Raw genomic sequence first — 12,592 nt, forward strand, 5'->3', positions numbered from 1 at the left:
AAACTACTATCACCTTTTCTTGCCTTTAACTTGTGTGGATGCAGGTAGTGGTTGTCTTGGGCAGCTAATTCAAATAATTGGTTACATCACGTTCCTTCACAAACAGGTTTTTTTTCATTTGTATTTTCTACTTTCCTCAGTGCATGCTGTAATATCTGATGTCCACAATTACCAGAAAGTTCCTTAAATCATTGAAACTTTATAGTGAGGTGCATATTTACCGATTTAATTAATCATGTCTGGATTCTGTGACTATCCACTCAGCACAGACCAGTCTCCAAAAGCACTGCCTCAGCATTCAATGGGCTCAGTCTAAAATCTGGGATTGGTTCACTTGGGACAGTCTCTTCTTGGTTATTCCAAAGTCCTGATGGGGAACATTACACAACACATACCTCTTTAAAAATTATTTATTTTTCTCTTCTGAGTAAGTGTGTGTGTGTGTGTGTATGTGTGTCTGGTTCTTTTATTTAATAAGCAAGGGGCTTTGGTTGTAAGTAGCGAGCATTAACCTAACACAATCTCCCCTCAACTGCTGCAGTGACTGGGACTTCTGGAGTAAGCAAATAGTCATAATGATAATGTATGTGGTGAGAATCTTTTCCAAGATGGAAAATAACCTGATTTTGAAATAATAATAGCTGAAGAGTTCAATAAATACATTGAACTAGAAACTTCAAATGATTACTTTTGCCAACATGGTGGCTGATACCACACTACATCCTTCTACAACACAGAGTTACAGGGCCCATATACAACATCTTTTTCTGTGCTGAAAGGGTTGGAGGCATCACAGAGCCTTAGTTGGCATTGAGGATTTCATCGATAGTCCTCTGTAGGTCTGGAGTCACGTCAGGGAAAGTGTGTGTGGACTGTGGCAAGAATTTGTGAGGGTTTGATGTAAAAGGCTTCCCTGGAGGAGGAATGCTTGTTATTGTCAATGTAATTGTCTTTCTGATAACACATTTCTTTTTTATTACTTTAATATGCACTAACTTAACTTGCAGCTTCCAAAAAACACAGCTGCGTTGCTCCAGTGTTGCCATGATATAGATTCCTAGAGTACAGCGGAAGTAATGGTGATTAACACTTTTTATGGAGCAAAATAAACATCTTTGATTTATAGGCAGGTGAAGTAAAAGATACTTCATGGTTTTGTGTTAAGTAGATAGTAATTACTATCAACAGTAATGAAATCAGACTGCAAAGTTCTGAGGTCAGGACTTAGGAGTCTGGCAAAGACCTGAATTTTATTAATGGAGGCACTGAATATACTGTTTGTTATTATAAATTATTTGAAGTAAGAATCAGTTCATCTAACTTTATATTCACACCCTTTTTTTTCCTACAAGGCCTTTAAGACAGTACTACTAAGAGTCAGTTTGACACATGAAACACTAAACTTCTGTCCTAATGGGCCACAAATGTGAAACTCTCACAAGGTGTCTTGTCACTGTAAATATTTATGGACAAACTACTTGATATCTTTTTCACTTCCGGTCCTCAATGTTTGTGAAGTGCTGCTTCATGCTATTATCCAGCTGCCTGTATTCCACTGCAAAAAGTTGGCTACACACCAGTGGTGGGTGAAGTGATTCCTGTATAATTTGTGAAGTGGTGTAGGATCCTTCTGGATAAGAGGTGTGCTATATCAATGTAAGATAGCATTGGGTATATTTATTACAGTGAAATGTGCTAATAATTAGAGATGGGTTCCAGGTGCAACATTTGGAACTAGAACTGGATTTTGAACACTTCAGAGCTCAGTCATACTTGGGTCTTTCAGTTTGATTCAGGCCTATTTTATTTATAAAAATCACCGATAAAGAAATAACGCACTTATAGGGATTAATTCAGTACTGCATATCCCAAACCATGGCATATAGCTCCTTATTAGACTGTTAAAAGAGTGGGGTTGATAAATTGTTTGTATTCATCAGTTTGCTTCTCCCTGTCAAACTCCCTATCTTGAGCATGAGTACTGAAGTTGTTTATCTATACAAAACTTTGTGGGGAGGGACTGGTGCTCAGGAGGTTCTAGAAGAGGTGACAATAAAAGACCCTTTGTTCCGGGACAACAACCCTGGATTCCAGTGAGCAAAAGAGAATCTGCAGGCCATCTGGCACTGAAGATCCTGGTCTCTGTTGTTATTCAAACTCAGTACACTACTTAGGCTTGATTTTGCTCCCAATGAAATCAATGTCAAAACACCATTGAATTCAGTGGTCACAGGACCTGGGCCCCATCATAGCAGTGGTAGAGCTAAGTGTCAAAGTTCACGTCTCGATCCAAACTTTTTCAAAGTTGGATACTGTTGGATCTAGAGTTCAGATTTGGGCCCATCTTGTAAATAAAAATATATGTTATAAAACATTGACTATAGATTGTATTCTTGCATTTGTTTTTTACTGTACTGTCTAGGGTTGCCAGGTGTCCGGTTTTCAACTGGAATGCCCAGTTGAAAAGAGTCCCTGGTGGCTCTGGTCAGCACCACTGACTGGGCCATTAAAAGTCCAGTCGGCGGCACAGTGGGGCTAAGGCAGGCTCCCTGCGTGCCCTGGCTCTGTGCAGCTCCCGGAAGCAGCAGCATGTCCCCCCTCTGGCTTCTAGGTGTCGGGGCAGCCAGGGGGCTCTGCGCACTGCCCCCACCCCCAGTGCTAGCTCCGCAACTTCCATTGGCAAGGAACCATGGCCAATGGGAGCTGTGGGGGCAGTGCCTGCGGTCGGGACAGTGCACAGAGCTGCCTGGCCTCTCCTCTACTTAGGAGCAGGAGTGGGGACATGCTGCTGCTTCTGGGAGCTGCTTGAGGTAAGTGCCACCTGGAGCCTGCACCCCTGACACCATCACCCCCATGCCCCAACCCCCTGCCCTAGCCCTGATCCTTCTCTTGCACCCCAAACCTCTTATTGCCAGCCCCACTCCAGAGCCCACACCCCCCAGCCGGAGCCCTCATTCTCCCTCCATGCCCCAACCCCCTGCCCCAGCCCTGATCCCCCTCTGAATCCCTCGGTCCAAGCCCATAGCACTCTCCTACACCCCAAACCCCTCACCCTCTCCACAATGTTCCCTCTAATTTTTGACAGTCCGTGTGCACAAAAAATTTCTTCTGTGCAAATTTTTGATAGGCCGTGTGCGCTAAAAATTTCTTCTGTGCAAATTGTTGTGCTTCTGTGCTAATTTTTGTGTGCACGGTGTTTCACCATGTGCGTGGGGTTTAGGATCTGTGTGCGCGCACACACACGCACAGCTTAAAGGGAACAGTGACCCCAACCCTCTGAGCCAGCCCGGTGAAAATGAGCAAGTGAGTGAGTGTGGAGAGAGCAAGCGACGGGGCGGGGGGGGTGGAGTGCATGGGGGCAGGGCCTTGGAGAAGGGGTGGGGCAAGGGTGGGGCCTTGGAGGAAGGGCGGGACAGGGCAAGTGTGCTCCCTTTTGTGCGAGTAGAAAGCTGGCAACTCTAGTACTGTCTACTGTACCTTTATATTGTATAGAATTAATGTAACAAAAAAAATAATCAGTTTCATTAGAATCATAGAATCATAGAATATCAGGGTTGGAAGGGACCCCAGAAGGTCATCTAGTCCAACCCCCTGCTCAAAGCAGGACCAAGTCCCAGTTAAATCATCCCAGCCAGGGCTTTGTCGAGCCTGACCTTAAAAACCTCTAAGGAAGGAGATTCTACCACCTCCCTAGGTAACGCATTCCAGTGTTTCACCACCCTCTTAGTGAAAAAGTTTTTCCTAATATCCAATCTAAACCTCCCCCATTGCAACTTGAGACCATTACTCCTCGTTCTGTCATCTGCTACCATTGAGAACAGTCTAGAGCCATCCTCTTTGAAACCCCCTTTCAGGTAGTGAAACCCCCTTTCAGGTAGTAATTAATATTAATAGTCATGCAGTTAGAGAAATGCATTGATCTGGTTATTTGAAATAATACCATAAAGGGTCAGTAATAGTTTTCATATCACAGTCTCCTCAAGTTAAGGGATTTTAAAAGTATTATTAGTAAGAAAGGTAAATCCTATGAATTCAGATATCACTTTTGTGCCTGTTAATCCATATTCTGTGCATAAGCAGATATGATTATTTAATTGGGCTGTCTATTATAAAGACTGCTTTTTATTGTAATCAGTATTGAATATGCAACAGAAAAAATTGACTAGGTGATGTAGATGTATCTATTGAAAAATAAAAACTCAGATTTATATCAATATGGAAACCTCATTCCAGCGATATTTTCCCACTGCACAGGGAAATAGTAGAACTGCTTACATGGTAATTCTGCTTCCAAAAATCAGATGTGATTTATTACTGAGCAGGACAGCACATGCAATGGCTTTAATAGGCTCAGTAATAATCTTATTGCATTTTCTTTTTAATCATGTTAGTAGTCATTTGAGCATTTAATTACATTTCCAGAGATTTTAATATGAGTACCAACGTTAGTTTATTACATTTAAATGAACCTGAAAAACTCAGATCATCTCTTTCCTTGTGCAGTTAAAATAGAATCTCACAGTTCTGACACCAGCTTTGACAATTATTAAAGTAATTATTATTACTGATTAAAGCTGTTTTCAGTATCACTGAGCATGTAAGCATAGAACCTAATGAAAATGTACAATACAAACCTTAAAAGAATTTTCAGTAGTTCCTCACTGTAAAATCTGAAAGGAGAACAGCATAAACCAAAAAAGTAGGGATATAATACAGTTTTCATTCAGTAATATTTATCCATCTGATAGATACTAGGGAACACATTTGATATAACTCTATTGGAGTCGGAAGTCAGTGGAATTGTTCCGGATGAATCTTGCTGAGAGTGTCTAAAATTAAGGTTCCTTCATGGTTTATTTAATTATCAGGATAAGAGATTTTAATCACAGAGACAAGGTGGGTGAGGGAATATCTTTTTTGGACCAACTTCTGTTGGTGAGAGAGACAAGCTTTCAAGCTTACACAGCGCTCTTTTTCAGGTCTTGAATAAGCTTACACTGACCTGAAGAAGAGCTCTGTGTAATCTTGAAAGATTGTCTCTCTTACCAACAGAAGTTGACCCAATAAAACATATTACCTCACCCTCTTGTCTCTATAATATCCTGGGTCCAACACAGCTACAACAACACTGCACACAACAATGGAAGATTTTAATCATCACACTTGTCAGGAATTCCTGTCTATTATTGGCTCTGTGTTTTTAAAAAGGTGCTTTTTCCTCTAGTTTAAGTTAATAAATGCACTATGGCTAAGCTCTAACTGAGAAATTCAGAGCCTTTTTTATCAAAGTATCAAACAAACAAATATGAATCCCACTGAATTTTCTATTTGGATGCTTCCGACTTTTCCAAAACAAAAATTCTCTCTAAGCTCTTGAATATGACCTTTGCTTAGTCTTAGTCTTGAATACCTGAAAATTAGGGACCGATGAACAGGTCTAAGTAAAATATGAACTGATCTGATACTCAATCTGAGTCTTAACCAAACCAATTTGAGGGTCAGAAAGGTATTTTATTTCATTTATTGGTGTCCTTGCACTTCCTGGTTCTGGCTGCAGTCTGAAGCAGAAGTTCTATAATATATCAAAAATGTTTGTTCTCCCTGCTTCTAGAAGTTGAGTTTGTTTGGATAAAATCCAGATAGACATTCATATTTATCCAAATGCAACCTCATGAATCTTTAGAGGTTCATGTAAACCTGCCATGGGACTTTGATTGTATTCTACTTGTGTATTCTATTTATTTTTTTTTAATCATCTTCACTATTTAAAAAAAGCAATTCGAAAACCTAGGGCTGTTTGCTCAGCTGATGTAAATTAATATAGCTCCATTAAAATCAATGAAATTTACATCAGCTGAGAATCTGACCCAGAATGTCTAAGGGGAAAATATAGACCTCGAGCCCTTTGAGTATAAAAAATGAATGTGTCATGGAAATGATAATCAATGACCATAAAGTCTAATGGGAGCCCTGGCAAACAGTGATGAAAGCAGTGTTGGTGAAAGACCATATGAAGCTGGCTACTAGCCATAAATAAAACATACCATAATAGATAGGCGAGAGCGAGTAGATATATAAAAAGGGAAATGGATTTGTAAAGCAAAGTTTTAAATTAATGAAAGACAATAATAAAATGTAGTCAAGATTAAATTTTCTGATTATTTTAACACACACCTGAGGCAATTCTCTCTTTCCTCAATACACCAGATCAGTTTGTATGCTTTCTGTGGTGTATGTGCTTTTACTGTTGCACGTCAGATAAAATATCCAAGCATAATTTCAAGGGCTTCATGTTTGTAATTGATACTGTACTGTAGTAAAATGACTATTATGTGTGTATCCCACTGTCTCCTGAATAAAATCAGTATGGATCAACTGTGTGTCATAGGCCGTATATGGCTAACTGCTGAAAGAGATTCTCATTTCCTGTAGGGTAAGTGGTAGAGACCTTATAGCACAGGAGGGTCTGAGTTTGATCTCTGATGCCACTGTGACACGCTGAATAGCCATTGTGTGCAGCACAGTATCCATGAGGTTAGAATTGGCCGTGGGTTTATCACAGTATGCTAATAACAACTGTTTGCAGGATTAGGACCCAATAGCAGCCTTGCAAAAAGTAAACTTCTAAAGGCAAGGGGCCCTGGATACATGACAGATTTGAGCTATCTAGAGGTCAGGTCCACCTTTCCTGGTTACTATTTTCTTCTACCCTTATCCCAGAAAGAAAACTCTTCTCCATGGCTGAAAACTGTAGACCCTCCCAGGTGTAAGAGAGTTTATGCAAATGGATGTGGGGCTTTTTAATTATTCTCAATTGTTTTGTGTGCAGTAGTGGCCAAAGGTCCCAATCAGAGTTCAGGCTCCATTGTAGTAAGCACTGAGAGTATGTCTACACTTGGAGCTGGGGAGGGTGTGTGATTCTCAGCTTGAGGGGACATACTTGTGGTAGCTCTCATTGAATAGCGCTAAAAATAGTAGGGTAGCTATGGCAGCCTGGGCAGCAGGTCAGGCTAGGCACCCAAATACATACCCACAGGGTCTGGACAGGTTTGTGCCAATGAGACATGTTTAATGCCAATGTCCCAGTCCATTAAAAATAATGCTCTTGAAATATATATTTGCCACTTCTGCTCTCCTTATCGCCCAATTTAAATGTTTAAAAGGCCAGTGCCACTTCAGATGCATGTACGGACTACACAAGAGTTTTGTTTACAAAAAGAGTTTAGCTTTGTGAGTGGAATGTAGGTAGCTTCAAGGCTAGTTTGTATCAGGAAACACCCTTTAAAACAGCCTGTACTTTCCCGCAGAAATCACAGATGGCCTCATTTTTAAATAGACCGAGGATGCAAATTCCTTCGAAATAAACAGAAGAGCCAAATATAATGGTGTCTAGGAAACCAGACAGTCTATCATCAGACGACACCCTCAGAGACAACACAAAATACCACCACACAACTGCCTGTAAATTATGGATTCAATATTATAGAGTCAGTTCCCCCTACTGGATTAATCTGTTTCTATCCATGGAGTCACATTTTTTATTTTTGTTGAATAATTAATGTATATTTTGAAATCTTGTTTCTGATTTGCTCAGTTTTTGCGTTGTGGAATATTTCTACTTAAGGGTTGTAAATTATTAAGCAAAGACATATTGTAGACACATTCTTAATCATTGGTTGTCACAGAGGGCTGGAATCTGCAAAGTGCATGTATAAGAGATCCTTGATAAAAGGGCAGTGAAGAGCACAAAAATTCTGTAACAACATAGAAGACACTGCATTATTTCACCAGTGGTGTATGTGTGCGTGGTGTTCAAAACTCTTGCCGTTCTACATTTTTTCTCAGTACCATCCCACCCCCTCACCCCCATCTCAGCCCAGGAGCATGGAGTCCATGGCAAGTCTTAAAATAAGGTGAAATGCTGCTATGTATAGGTGTACATACAGCTGCATATAGATGTGGCACAGGACTCAGCTTCAGGTAACCCAAAAAGGTAAAAAACAAAGAAAAAGAAACACACATTTCAGCTTGCCACTTCAGGTGCATGTACCTCTGTAAAGATCTTTTTCTTGTAAAGAACAAAACAGGAAACAGAGTTTGTCTCACTTCAGCTAGGGGGGATGGGACAATAGTTATTATAAAAGAATCTTGTAAGTGATGTAATACTTTTGGGTAAAATGATTCCAGTTCCTCTGTGCTTCCTAACCCAGTTTCCTTTCTGGGTTCTTTATATCTCTGCTCTAATGACCTCTTAGTTAACTCCTCCCTGCCTACCTCACTGAGGATAATGGATCCCCAAGTTCTTCATAATTCCTCAGGTAGCCCATGAGAAATACCGAAAGGTTCCCCTCCTCAGCAAAACCAAAAAAAAAAAAATTGTAGGCCAAGCTGTTTTGAAAGTATAATGAGCCAAGAAAACTTTCAGAAAAGTTTGAAAAATTCATTAAAATTGACCTTTTTTAAATTCTGTGATATTAGGGTGCCATTTCTGATTATTTTTCCCACACTTCCCAGGAAAATTCTACAGTAGGATGACATGCAGCATATGAAACATCGAGGGTAGAAGTTACTTTTTGGACAGGTTAGAGCATGGTTTGCAAGTCTGGTGTTTAATAGGAATATAGTTTTAACCTCAGCTATACAGTGGTGGTACATTTTAATAAGAAATATTTGCAAGATAAACTGTTTCCTTTAAGAAGATGTTTTGGGAACAGCCACTGCTGGTGATGGATAAAAATTAAAACCTAGTGAAGCAAAAAGTTTAGTCAGAAGAAATAACAGAACATTTTCACAAAGCTAAAACCATTCTGAGCCAAATCAGCCAAGAAGAAGAATTTAATCAGAAAGATATGAATTATAATTGGTAATCAGAAAGATATGAATGATAATTGGTAATTGTAAGAACCTAAGTAGATGCCCAAACAAACAGTTGAGGAAGAACACTTTGCTGGTTAAAAAACTAACCTGGTTTAGGGGGGGATGAAGGTAGCTATAAACATTAAAAAAAATGTTTAACAAATGGAAGAAAGGGGCAGTTGATAGTAATTAATATAAATCAGAAATTAGGAACTGTAGACATTTGAAAAGTAAAGCAAAAGATCACAAGGAGAATTCTCTGGCCATAAGAGCTAAGGACAAGAAGGAGGCGTTTTTAAAATATATTAGGAATAAAAGAATCCTGACAATGGTTTTGATCCATTATAGATGGAAATGGTAGAATTATCAATAATAATGCAGAAAAGGCAGAAGTGTTCAATAAATATTTCTGTTCTGTATTTGGAGAAAAACAGCTGATATAGTAAGGATAGCACTCTTTCCATTGCAATAGCATCTCTGGAGGATATTAAACAAGAGCGGCTAAAGTTAGACATTTGAAAATCAGCAGGCCCAGATAACTTACATGCAAGAGTTTTAAAAGAACTGGCTGAAGAGAAATTCTGGACCATTAATGTTGATTTTCAATAAGTCTTAGAGGACTGAGGAAATTCAGAAAACTAGAAGAAAGCTAATGTGTGCCAATTTTTTAAAAAGGTAAACAGGATGACATGGGTAATTATAAGCTTGTCAGCCTGATATCAATCCATAGCAAGATAATGGAGTGGCTGATATGAGACGTGATAAATAAAGAATGAAAGGAAGGTAATGTAACTAATACAAATCAACATAGGTTTCTGGAAAATAGATCCTGTCAAACTAACTTGATATTTGTATTAACTTACAAGTTTGCTTGATAAAGATAATAGTGTTGACATAATATACTTAGACTTCTGTAAGGCTTTTGACTTGTACCACATGATATTTTGATTAAAAAACTAGAATGATATAAAATTCGCACATTAAATAGATAAAAATGTGGCACATATTTATCTAAATAGATAAAAATTGGCTAAATGATAGGTCTCAAGATGTAATTATAAGTGGGGAATTGTCTCCAGTGGGATTCCACAGGGATCAGTTATTGTTCCTGTGCTTTTTAACTCCTTTACCGATGACCTGGAAGAAAATATAAAGTCATCACTGATAAAGTTTGCAGATGAAACAACAATTGGAAGAGTGGTAAATAATGAAGGAAACAGGTCACTGAATCAAAGTGATCAGGATTGCTTGGTAAATTGGGTGCAAGCAAACATATAGCTAAATGTATACATCTAGTAACAAAGGCCATACTTACAGACTGGGGGATTGTATCCTGGAAATCAATGACTGTGAAAAAGCTTTGGGGGTTGTGGTTCATAATCAGCTGACCACGAGCTCCCAGTGTCATGCTGTGGCCAAAAAAAGGCCAAAAAAGCTAATGAGATCCTGGGATGCATAAACAGTAGGAATAGAGCGGTTATTTTATTTCTGTATTTGGCACTGGTGCGACCACGGCTGGAATACTGTGTCCAGTTCTAGTGCCCACAATCCAAGAAGGCTATTAATAAATTCGAGAGGCTTCCATTGTCTGGAAGTTGAAGCTAGACAAATTCAGACTGGAAATAAGATGTAAATTTTTGATAGTGAGGGTAATTTTACCTTTGGAACAGTTTACCAACAGTGGTAGATTTTCCATTGATGACAATTTTTAAATCCAGATTGAATGTTTTTCAAAAAGCTATGCTCTAGGCATTATTTTAGGGAAATTTATGGGCTGTGTTTTACAGGAGGTCAGATTAGATGATCACAGTGGACCCTTCTGGCCTTGGAATGTATGTAATCTCTGAATCTATGAGGCAAGTTGATACCCTATTGTGAAAGTGTTTGTTGCTGTAAATGAGCACGGGGGAAGAGACAAGGAAATATTATTAGAACAGAAGTAGGGAATGATAAAGGAAGGAAGAATTTTCTGTATGTGTGAAAACAGTGATTAAGAGACTATTGGAATAGAGAGATGCCTGTGACTTTCAGCACAGCAAGTAATGAGTGAGTATGGAGAGATGATGAGGTAATATGAGGGACCATGAGGGAGATGACACTGCAGGAGACAAAACAGGCAATAAGACAAATCAAACCAAATAAATATCTACAATCACTGCTGGGGCTGAGGAACTGGAGCCGCCAAAAGGTAACTCATCCTATTCAAACTTCTGAACTGGCAACTGTAATCCTGTGCTGGAGAATCGGAGTTCAATGCGCATGATTGCATCAGAACACCATTCCACCTCCATCATCCATCCCAATCAGCTTTTGCCTCAGGCTCAAGCCAACTTCTTCCCCCATCTTCCTTCCTTCTAGCCCCCAAGTTCCTTTCTCATCTCAGCCTATAGCTTGCATGTTTGTCTCGATTCTCTTCTGTTTGTAGTTTTCAGCATCCTACATAATTCAATGAAACACCTTTAGATAAACCAAAAACATCACGAAAGCTTATGCTCAAATAAAATTGTTAGTCTCTAAGGTGCCACAAGTACTCCTTTTCTTTTTGAATACAGACTAACACGACTGCTACTCTGAAACCATTAACTGATATGTTACAGTAAAGGTAACAGTTTCATCAGATATTTGAAAGAGAAACCAAAATACTGTAGCAAAGGGCTATGTATTTGGTTTAAATTCAAAGTTGTATAAGTGGCATATTTGCAGGGAGGCTACAGTAATATAACAGGAAGTGCCTCCTTTGTAAAATGGCTTTGGGGTGTTTTTCAGAAATGTTGAATAATTTTTTGTGTAACAAATTAAAGCTAGAGTTCTAGTGAGTGAGACAGGAAAATAACGTAGTGCACATTGTAAAAGTTCTGGTAATTATCAGAAACTACCTTAAAAGCATGTCAAATGGAATGGAGTGGTAACTGAAAAATGACCTAGTCAATAGTAAATGCTTATGTGTCACAAACTGTGGGTATTTTGCTTCCAGTCTTCCCATAGGCTAAGGAGTCTTCAGTGTTCAGTAGGGTTTTCAGCTGTCTGCCTTCCACCAACTATCAGTCTCTGCACTGTGTGTGCGGAGCTCAGTCAATAGCACTTCAAGGCAGGAGTGTTGGCAACAGAGCAAAAATGGCCTGGATGGCACTGTGACAACTGTGGCAATTTCCTGTAATGTCTTTGGGAGATCTTACTGTATTAAGTTTAGGTAACATTCTGAACTAGAGATTGTATGTAATTCCATGGGGAAAGGTGACCACTGCTCCTCTAGGAATTACGAACAGTGAGGGATGATTAGGCAAATTCACTTAGGTTGTAACACCTCCAGAGAATTACCACCACTTGGAGAGAGGCTCACATATACTGATTCAAACTGGATTCTCCAGAGACCAACAGATGAAGAAAGGATTTTTGAATAAATAGCCTGAGTCTAAACTGATTCAGGGTCTTCTTTCTGATCCAACAAACAGGTGGAACCTTCTGTTTAAGGGGGGGCCTCAATCCTTCCTGGGAAGGGTTGGAAGGACTTTGGCCTCCTGAGGACACACAAGACTGATGGGTGACTTCTGTTAAGCTTTTACCATGCATATAGGAACTTTTATTGTTTTTATGTTTTCTCTAGAATGCTTTCACCTTGAGAATAACTGTACTTGCTGCTAAAGGGTTATGTGATGACTTATAACTGCTGGCAATTATGCTGTTCATAAAACTTTGATGAGAAAGCAAAGCACAGATGGTGGCCTGTTTAGGCAGT

General features: G+C 39.3%; 1 protein-coding gene across 1 annotated transcript in view; it reads left to right on the top strand.

Moving 5' to 3' along the window:
* Nucleotides 1-12,592, top strand: part of KCNQ5 (potassium voltage-gated channel subfamily Q member 5) — a 513,662-nt gene that overhangs the window by 267,046 nt on the left and 234,024 nt on the right. The gene's annotated exons all lie outside the window — the stretch shown is intronic.

The sequence above is a fragment of the Dermochelys coriacea genome, chromosome 3 (genome assembly GCF_009764565.3).
Source record: "Dermochelys coriacea isolate rDerCor1 chromosome 3, rDerCor1.pri.v4, whole genome shotgun sequence".
Classification (NCBI taxonomy): domain Eukaryota; kingdom Metazoa; phylum Chordata; order Testudines; family Dermochelyidae; genus Dermochelys; species Dermochelys coriacea.